This window comes from Canis lupus, chromosome 24 (assembly GCF_011100685.1).
Source record: "Canis lupus familiaris isolate Mischka breed German Shepherd chromosome 24, alternate assembly UU_Cfam_GSD_1.0, whole genome shotgun sequence".
Lineage (NCBI taxonomy): Eukaryota > Metazoa > Chordata > Mammalia > Carnivora > Canidae > Canis > Canis lupus.
Window position 1 is genome coordinate 48,392,185 of NC_049245.1, and position 9,489 is coordinate 48,401,673.

At 57.4% G+C, this 9,489-nt stretch overlaps 1 pseudogene; it reads left to right on the forward strand.

The window, feature by feature from the left end:
* Positions 1–275: 275 nt before the first annotated feature.
* Positions 276–8,721, forward strand: LOC106557668 (annotated as a pseudogene).
* Positions 8,722–9,489: the final 768 nt, after the last annotated feature.

Below are 9,489 nucleotides of genomic sequence, written 5' to 3' on the forward strand. Positions count from 1 at the left end.
CGCGTCCAGGAGGCCACCCGTCCGGGCCCTTCTGGTCACGCGTCCTGCGGGACACGCGCCTCGGCTCCTGCCTCCCGTGGGGTCTGGGAGCACTCGGCCCCCCAACGCGCTGAGCCGGGGGCCCAGGGAGGGAGGGGCGGCAGGCGGGCTTTCTGCTGAGAGGAAGACCTGAGGAGCTCAGGTGGTCGGCGGCGCGGGCTGTGCGTGCAGGTGTGGCCGAGCGTGCGTGTGCCGGCCGGGTGTGCAGGCTGTGGAGGCAGCTGCGGGCCGGGGCTATGCGCAGGGGAGGCGTGGGGCCCTCAGGGCTCGGGGCTGGCCTGGCCGCCGGCTCCTGCACCGGCCGTGCCACGTTGCCTGTGTCTGCTGTGACCCAGGGTGAGGTCTCAGGTGCTCTGAGCCGGGGCCCCCGCTTCTCCTGCCCTGGCGGTGGCTGGTGCGGGCCGAGGCTGGAAGGGCTCTGCGCCCCCCGCCCGGGGCGCTCTGGGCTGCTCTGGGGTTTCGGCCTGGGGTTCGGGCGACTCAGAGGGACGCCTGGAACCCATAGTGGCCTCCTGTGAGCTGTGAGCAGGACGGGGAGCGGCGGGGGGACCCTCAGGGCGGGAGCAGCCAGGTGCAGGTGGAGTCCTGCAGGTGGGTGCGCTGGGGGATCTCGTTGGGCCGGGAACTGGAAACCAGGAGGCCGCCATGGTCCGAAGCAGCGTGACACCCCCTCTTCAGGCGGCCCCTCAGCTCGGCCGTCCAGCCAGGGGCAGCCTTCCGAGACTGGGGTACAGGGGCGGGATCCCCAGACCTCGGTGCGTGGTTCCTGCAACGCAGCCCGAGCCTGACACCCAGTGGCCAGCTGTGAGCACTGCTGCAGGGAGGCGGGCGGCCCGCGGGTGACCCCAGCTGGGTCCCTGGATGCCTTCCTACCATCTCGCTGATCTCGCTGGGACAGGCCTAAGGAGGCCCCGTTCCTGAAGATTCCGGGCCACGGGGGCCTCACCTCCCGGAGCTCCGGCCGGGGCTGAGCTTCGTCAGGCTAGTGCACAGCTTGCGTGTTGTGTGCACATGTGGGGCGTCTGGGAGTCCCCTTTGGCCTCCACTCATTTCTTATCTTTCTCTACTGGGAACCGGATGATTTTTCTTTTCTTTTTCTTTTTTTAAAAGATTTTTATTTATTTATTCATAGAGACACAGAGAGAGAGAGAGAGAAGCAGGGACACAGGCAGAGGGAGAAGCAGGCTCCTCGCAGGGAGCCCGACGCGGGACTCGATCCAGGGACCCCGGGGTCATGCCCTGAACCGAAGGCAGACGCTCCGCTGCTGAGCCACCCAGGCGTCCCTGAGACTGATTTTTCTAGAACCCAGTAGGATTGTGTCATTTCTGTCTGTAAAATCCTTTAAAAACTTCTCATCAGGATATTTATGAAGGAGATGATGTGGTCATGTTGGGGATTTGCTTCCGGATAATCCCGAGAGTGTAGACATGGAGCAAACCCAGTGGGCGTGCTTGGACCCGCTTGGTCAGGGTGGGCTCAGGCGCGGGTGGTCCTTGGGTTCTTGTCTCTACCGGTGGGAACGTGTGGGGCTGTGCCAGGATTCACTTAGAGTCACAAGACTCCGAGAGCTCTGCGCCCGGCTTCCCGTTTCACGGTCTCTGAGCGGCACCGGGCTCCAGCTGCGTGAGGTGGGTCGTGATGCATGAGGTCCTGTGGGTTGAGCTGCAGGTTTTCGAGTCTGGTGGGAGGAGCTGAGGGTCGCTCCTGGGGTGGCGGGCGGGGCATCTGCTCCCTCGGTCACCGTCACCGGCTCCTTCATCGTCACCGAGTGTGAGTCTGCGGTGTGGGTTTACTGGTCCCTGCCCACCCAGTGCTGCGGGTTGGGCTGCGTCCTTAAAAAGCTAGGTTCCAGCCCTGAGCCCAGCACCTGTGAACGTGACCTTATTTAGGAGTCAGGTCTTCGGGGCCCCTGGGTGGCTCAGTGACTGAGCACCTGCCTTCTGCCCAGGGTGTGACCCCGGGTCCCGGGATAGAGTCCTGCCTCGGGCTCCCTGCATGGAGCCTGCTTCTCCCTCTGCCTGCGTCTCTGCCTCTTTCTGGGTCTCTCATGAATCAATAAATAAAATCTTAGATAGAAAAGAAGAAGTCAGGTGTTTGCTGATGTGATTAGTCATGATGAGGTCATTCGGGAGTCAGACCCCGATGGGAAGACGGACACTTGCTCCCAGACAGAAGACACAGCAGGCAACACGATGGAGGAGGAGGCCAGGTGACGAGCGTCTGCCGGGCCAGGAGCGCGGGAGGCCCCAGAGGCTCACAGAAGAGAGGGAGGGTCATCACCCCGAAGCTTGGGGGGTGGCCCTGTTGGCGCCTGGGTTCTGGGGTCCTGCTCCCCGAGCTGCGGGGTGCCTGCCGGAGTGAGTACCCTGCACCCCAGGCCTCCCCGCGTGTGGAGGTGCGTGCAGGGCTCCCAGCTCCTGGGGACCCCCGGTGGGAGGGGATGGGCCCACAGGAAGCACGGAGGGCGGGGGTGCAGAGTCGAGGTTTCTACTTTTTCCTAAAAGTGGTGGGAGGTGCTTGGGGGGAAAAATACAAAAGATGTAAACCAAGTCATCGTACAAATTTTTTTTAAAAATATTTATTTATTTATGATAGACACAGATAGAGACAGAGGCAGAGGCAGAAACACAGGCAGAGGGAGAGTCAGGCTCCATGCAGGGAGCCCGATGTGGGACTCGATCCCGGGTCTCCAGGATCACACCCTGGGCCGAAGGCAGGCGCCAAACTGCTGAGCCCCCCCAGGGATCCCCAATCATACAAATTTTTAAAAAAATATTTATTTATTCACGAGAGACACAGAGACACAGAGAGAGGCAGAGACACAGGCAGAGGGAGAAGCAGGCTCCATGAAGGGAGCCCGACGCGGGACTCGATCCCAGGACCCCAGGATCACGCCCTGGGCTGAAAGCTGTGCTAAACCGCTGGGCCCCCCAGGGATCCCCAATCCCAATTGTACAAATGTTAAATGAACCTCTGAAGGTAAGGTCATGATCCCACCTTGGAGGCTTTGTCTTACTCCCGGGAGTCCCCCCTCCTGGGGCCGAGATCGAGGTGGCAGCGGAGCCGCTCATTTGTCTGCTTCTGAGGGTGATGCTGGCACAGTCCCCCCAGTGGGGGTGGGGGGTCCCAGGGACTGTGCACCAGCACTGCTGGCCTGGATCACGGACACCTCCTCAGGTTGTCCGCAGACCACAGGAAGCATGGCTCCGGGGGTCCTGGCTCCCCACGTGGGCCTGCGGGTGCTCACGTTGGTGTGAGCTGAGAGAATTGAGGCCATTCCACCTTAAGTTCAGTGTTAGCACAGTCCAGCCATCCCAGGCCCCTGGGTAAGAGCTGAACTTTACTTCAGTTACAGGAAAAAAAACAAAACAAAAAAAAAAACAAACCAGCTTACAGCTTAACGCCCTAGAAAGCCCCATATCAGAATGAGAACAGAACTTGAGGAATTCCTCCCCCCCTCCTGGAGGTCCCCCAGACCAGCCCTTAAAACTCGGCTGAAACCCACCTTGGGGTCCAAGTCCCTGCTCCGCCGTGTCGGGTACACGTGGACCCAGGCTCGAGCTTGTAAATCATCCCTCATGTGTTTGCATCGGTGTCGGCTCCTCGGTGGTTTCTCAGATACGTAATCTTGGGCACAACATTTGGGGGCTCGTCCGGGATCCAAGAGACCTCCAGGACCCCATCCGGAGGGTTGCACACGTGGTGAGTGCACTCAACTTTTTCCACCTTTTCCTGCGCATATTCTCTGAGAGCTCTACACTGTACTTTTACCTGTAGGAAAAAGTACAATCTGTATGGGGTCGACATTGGCTTAGGCAGATGCGCTGGCGGGCCGTCGACCGGGGGTCTTGAGGAGACGTCCCTTGCCCCCGCCTGGAAGACAGGGTCCTCATCTGTAAGGGGGATGGGGGTCCTCATCTGTAAGGGGGACGGGGATCCTCGTCTGTAAGGAGGGCCGGCTGCCAGCCCTTCGGGTTACTTTCTGTTTTGTCTCTGTGGTGGCATTGGAACATTGGTCTGTGTTACTATGTCCCTGTTAACTGTTTGTGCATTTGTCTGTGTTGTTGTGTCCTTGTTAATTGTCTTTACTGTCTTGGTGTGGATTGGGGACATAATGGGGGAGACAGAAACCACCCCCCATCTCTTATGCTCTCCCACTTCTCGGATGTTAGGGAAAGAGCTCGTATTCTGAGCACAGACATACGGAGAGAGAGATTCCAAATTTATTGCATGTCAGAATGGCCAACCTTTGGCGTGGGATGGCCCCGAGAAAGAACTTTCCACCTACCTACTATCTTACAGGTTAAGGTCATGATCTCCAGGGACAAACCGCTCGGCCACTCTGACCAGGTTCCCTGCATCCTGATCTGGCAGGACATGATCGAGAATCCCCCTCCTTGGCTAAAACCATTTCTACCCCCCAAAGCAGGACCCACCGAGATTCTAGCCTTGCAGGAAGCTGAGAAGGAGACCGACTCTATGCCCCAAGTGCCCCTTTATCCGGTCTTGCAGGATTCCTCCCCAGAGGACCTGATTCTCCTGCACCCTACTGGGCAAACCTCCCCCTTCCACCCCCCCCATTGGAGGCACTGGGGGCTGCAGAAGGGCCCCCCCCATGAGGGAGTCCCTATGTGAGGGCCGGCGGCAGGGACACACGGTCAGACCCACCAGGCGGCCCCACCTCCGAATGCGGGGCTGGCCGACTCCACCGCCCTTCCCCTCCGGGCCATGGGGCTCCCCCGCAGGACGAGACTGGCAAACAGCTAATGTTATATTGGCCTTTCTCCACCAGTGATTTATATCATTGGAAAACCCAAAATGCAAAGTTCTCTGATAATCTGAGAGATCTAATTGGGCTTTTAGATCCTGTTCTCTTTACCCACCAGCCTACTTGGGAGGACTGCCAACAGCTCTTGCAGGTTCTCTTCACCACCGGGGAGAGAGAATGAATTCAGGTGGAAGCCCGGAAGTCTGTCCTGGGAGGGGACAGACAGCTGACTCCAAACCTAGACCTCATCCTTCCCCTTATGCCACCCCACCTGGGACTACAACTCGGCTGAAGGTAAGGAGACTCGGGTCCACCGCCAGACTCTAGGGGCAGGTCTCCAGGCTGCCGCACGCAAGCCGACCAATCTGGCCGAGGTCTATGATGTGAGAGGGTAAGGACGAGAGTCCAGCAGCCTTCTTAGAGTCATGGAGGCTTTTAGGCAGTGCACCCCTAGGAACCCAGAAGCCCCAGAAACAAAGGCCGCAATTATCATGGCTTATGTTAATCAGGCCGCTCCGGACATTAAAAGGAAATTGCAAAGAGTAGAGAGACTGGGAGAGAAGAGCTTGCAGGGCTTAGTGATAGTAGCAGAATGAGTCTATAATAATAATAAAGCCCGGAAGAGCAGCAAACCAAACTAAGTGACCGGCAGACCCGAAACCTGGCCAAGATCCTGCTGGCCACAACCATGGACGACCCACAGGAAAGACGGAGGCACCTCAAGAAGCTGGCTTCAGGGACAGGTAAGGAGGATGGCCCTGGTCCCCATCGGGAGCGCCTTAAGCTGAACAAAAACCAATGTGCTTATTGCAAAGAAGAGGGCCACTGGGTGAAAAGCTGCCCTAACAAAAGACCTAAGGCCCCTGCCAAGATCTTGGAGATGGAGGACCTGGGCGACCAGGGGAATCGGGGTTCGGCACCCCTCCCCGAGCCCAGGGTAACTCTCAGAGTGGAGGAGCAACCTGTTAAATTCCTAGTGGACACTGGGGCACAACAGTCGGTTTTATTACAATCCCAAGGGAAATTGGCAAACAAGACTTCACGGTACAAGGGGCCGAGGGCCCCTAACAGTACTCGTGGACTACCCGGAGAACTGGGGATCTCGGCACGGGCCGGGTATCCCACTCCTTCATGGTCATCCCTGGGTGTCCCTACCCGTTGTTAGGTCGGGATTTGCTCACCAAGATGGGGGCACAAATTTGCTTCCACCCCGAAGGGGAAAAAATCCTAAACAAGGAGCAGCACCCGAGTCAGGTGCTTGTCCTGAGTTTAAAAGACAAATATCGTCTCCACCAAACGCCCTCAGCCCCAGTGACTGACATTGACCGTTGGCTGCGGGAATTTCCCCAGGCACGGGCAGAAACCGGGGGAATTGGGCTGGGCCGGCACCGACCGGCCATATACATAGAACTAAGGCCGGGGGCAGACCCTGTCAGGGTCCCCCAATCCCCCAATCCCCCATGCCTCTTGTAGCGCGTATGGGAATCACACCCCACATAGGGCGACCACTGGCCTCGGGCATATTGAGGCCCTGCCGATCCGCATGGACCACTCACTCCCTTGCCGCTGGTGCGGAAACCGCACTCTAAGGATCACAGGCCCGTCCAGGACTTGAGGGAAGTCAGCCGGCGAGTAGAGGATATGCACCCTACGGTCCCAAACCCATACACCCTCATCTCCACCCTGCCTCCAGACAAAACCTGGTATACGGTATTAGATTTAAAAGACGCCCTTTTCAGCCTGCCTTTAGCACCCAAGAGCCAAGACCTCTTTGCCTTTGAGCGGACGGACCCCGAGAAAGGCAGCAACGGCCGCTCACCTGGACTCGACCACCACAAGGATTCAAAAATTCACCGACCGTCTTCGATGAGGCCTTACACGAAGACTTGGGTGAGTCCCGCTCCAAGCACCCTCATTTAACCTTATTGCAATATGTAGATGATCCCCTGTTGGCGGCGGAGGACCAGGCCACATGCCTGCGAGGCACCAGGGCCTTGCTCCAGACCATGGCGGCCCTAGGGTACCGGGCCTCCGCTAAAAACGCCCAGACCTGCAGAGCAGAGGTGAGCTACCTTGGGTACGAATTAAAGGATGGACACAGATGTTGACGGATGCACAGAAGGAAACCGTCTCAAGGATCCCACAGCTGCAAACCATCCGCCAGGTACGCGAATTCCGGGGGTCAGCAGGGTTCTGTCGCTTACGGATTCCGGGTTTTGCCGAGATAGCCAGACCCCTCTATGAGGCCACCAGGCACCAGCAAAATTTTGAATGGACAGGGGCCATTAACAGAGACTTTAATGACCTTGCTGTCTGCCCGGCTCTCGGGTTGCCCGATCTAGCCAAGCCCTTCTACTTGTATGTGGACGAGAAAGACGGGGTGACAAAAGGGGTCCTTGCCCAGTACTTAGGTCCCCGGAAGAGACCCATAGCTGATCTCTCCAAAAAGCTGGACATGGTGGCCGCTGGATGGCCCCCATGCTTAAAAATTATTGCTGCGGTGGCCACGATGGCCAAGGACGCAGACAAGCTGGCCATGGGGCAGGAACTGCATGTTACCACCCCACACGCTATTAAAGGGGAACTCAAATAGCCCCCGGACCGCTGGATCAGCAATGCCTGCCTGACCTATTATCAGAGCCTGCTGCTGAACCCCACCAGAATTTTATTTAAGCCACCAACAACCCTGAATCCGGCAACGCTACTCCCTAACCCAGACTGGGACCCCCTCTGCGTGACTGTCAAGAAATTTTGGCACAGGTGCACGGAATCAGAGCTGATCTCCAGGACCAGCCACTGTGGGACGCGGATGCCACCTGGTACAGGGGCGGCAGCAGTTTTGTCGAGAAGGAGTCAGGTACACGGGGGCAGCCGTAACCATGGAAATGGAGACCGTCTGGGCGGAGCCACTGGCAGCTGGAGCTTCGGCTCCATGGGCAGAACCGACCGCACTGGCAAAGGCGCTGACCATGGGGGAAGGTGAACGAATAAACCTCCACACCGACAGCAGGGAAGGCCTCGCCACTGCTCACATCCACGGAGCCCTTTACAGGGAGAGGGGGCTTCTGAGAGCAGAGGGAAAGACTGTTAAGAAGAAAACAGATTCTTGAACTCCTGCGGGCCCTCTGGCTGCCCAAGGCCCTAGCCATCATCCACTGTCCAGGGCACCAGAGAGCAGACACCCCAGTAGCCAGGGGAAACCGGCTAGCCGATTTAGAAGCAAAGGAGGCAGGCCCTTACGGTGACCCAGGTCTTAGCAACCAGCTACTCGATCTGGGGGCACTGACCCTGTCTGACACCCTCAACTATAGTGATGCTGACTTACACTGGATCAAACGCTTGCCTGTGACCCAGTGCTTGCGTGGCTGGGGGAGGGCCGCAGACTCCAGCATCATCCTGCCAGAGGAACTAGGACGGCGAGGCCTGTCCAGAATGCACCAGGGGGACTCATATGGGAACAAGGAAAATGGAAGACCTCATACGACATGCAAAGATCACTATTAAAGACTCTCGAGCAAAGATGGAGCAGATTGTGGGGAGCTGCCACGCATGCCGGTTATCTAATGCCACCGCCCATGGATCTAACCCGGCTCCGGGGGGACCGCCCAGGAGCCTACTAGGAAGTGGACTTCACTGAGGTGAAACCTGGAAAATACGGATGCAGGTATTTACTAGTGTTTATAGATACTTTTTCAGGATGGACAGAGGCATCTCCCACCAAACATGAAACGGCACAGACCACAACCAAGAAACTGCTGGAAGACATCTCACCAAGGTATGGTTTTCCTGCTAAGATCGGATCAGACAACGGCCCAGGATTCGTCTCTAAGGTAACACGGGGAGTGGCCCTAGTACTTGGGGCAGATTGGAAATGACATTGTGCATAGAGGCCCCAGAGCTCAGGACAGGTAGAGAGGATGGACAGAACATTAAAGGAGACCTCAACTAAATCAGCCCTGGAGACTGGCGGGGACTGGGTGACTCTCCTCCTCTTTGCCCTATATAGGGTGAGGAACTCCCCATATAAGATGGGACTGACTCCCTACGAGATCATGGTCAGTCTTCCTCCACCTATTATCCCCAATAATGGGGAGGTGTGTGGACGCCTGGGTGGCTCAGGGGTTGAGTGTCTGCCTTGGGCCCAGGGCGTGATCCTGGAGTTCTAGGATTGAGTCTTGTGTCGGGCTCCCTGCATGGAGCCTGCTTCTCCCTCTGCCTGTGTCTCTGCCTCTCTCTCTCTCTGTGTCTCTGATGAATAAATAACATAAAATCTTAAAAAAAAAAACAACAAAAAACCTGAGGTGCTTGCTGAGTTTGATGATCACCAACTCCTTTTCTCCCTCCAAATGTTACAACGAACCCATGAGCAGGTATGGCCTAAGCCGAGGGCCCTCTACGAGACTGGGCCATCCCCAGACCCCCATCGATATCGGCCAGGTGACTGGGTGTACGTGCGGAGATACTAACACCAGACACTTCAACCTCGCTGGCAGGGACCCTACATCGTCATCTTGACCACTCCCACCACTCTCAAGGTCGACAGGATTACTCCCTGGGTCCACTACACCCACGTCCGGCCCGCTGACCCACACGCCGTTCTCAAGGACTTTGTTCCAGAATGGAAAAGCCAACCAGTCAAGGACAATCCCCTAAAGCTAAGACTGCGCCATTCTCACTTATT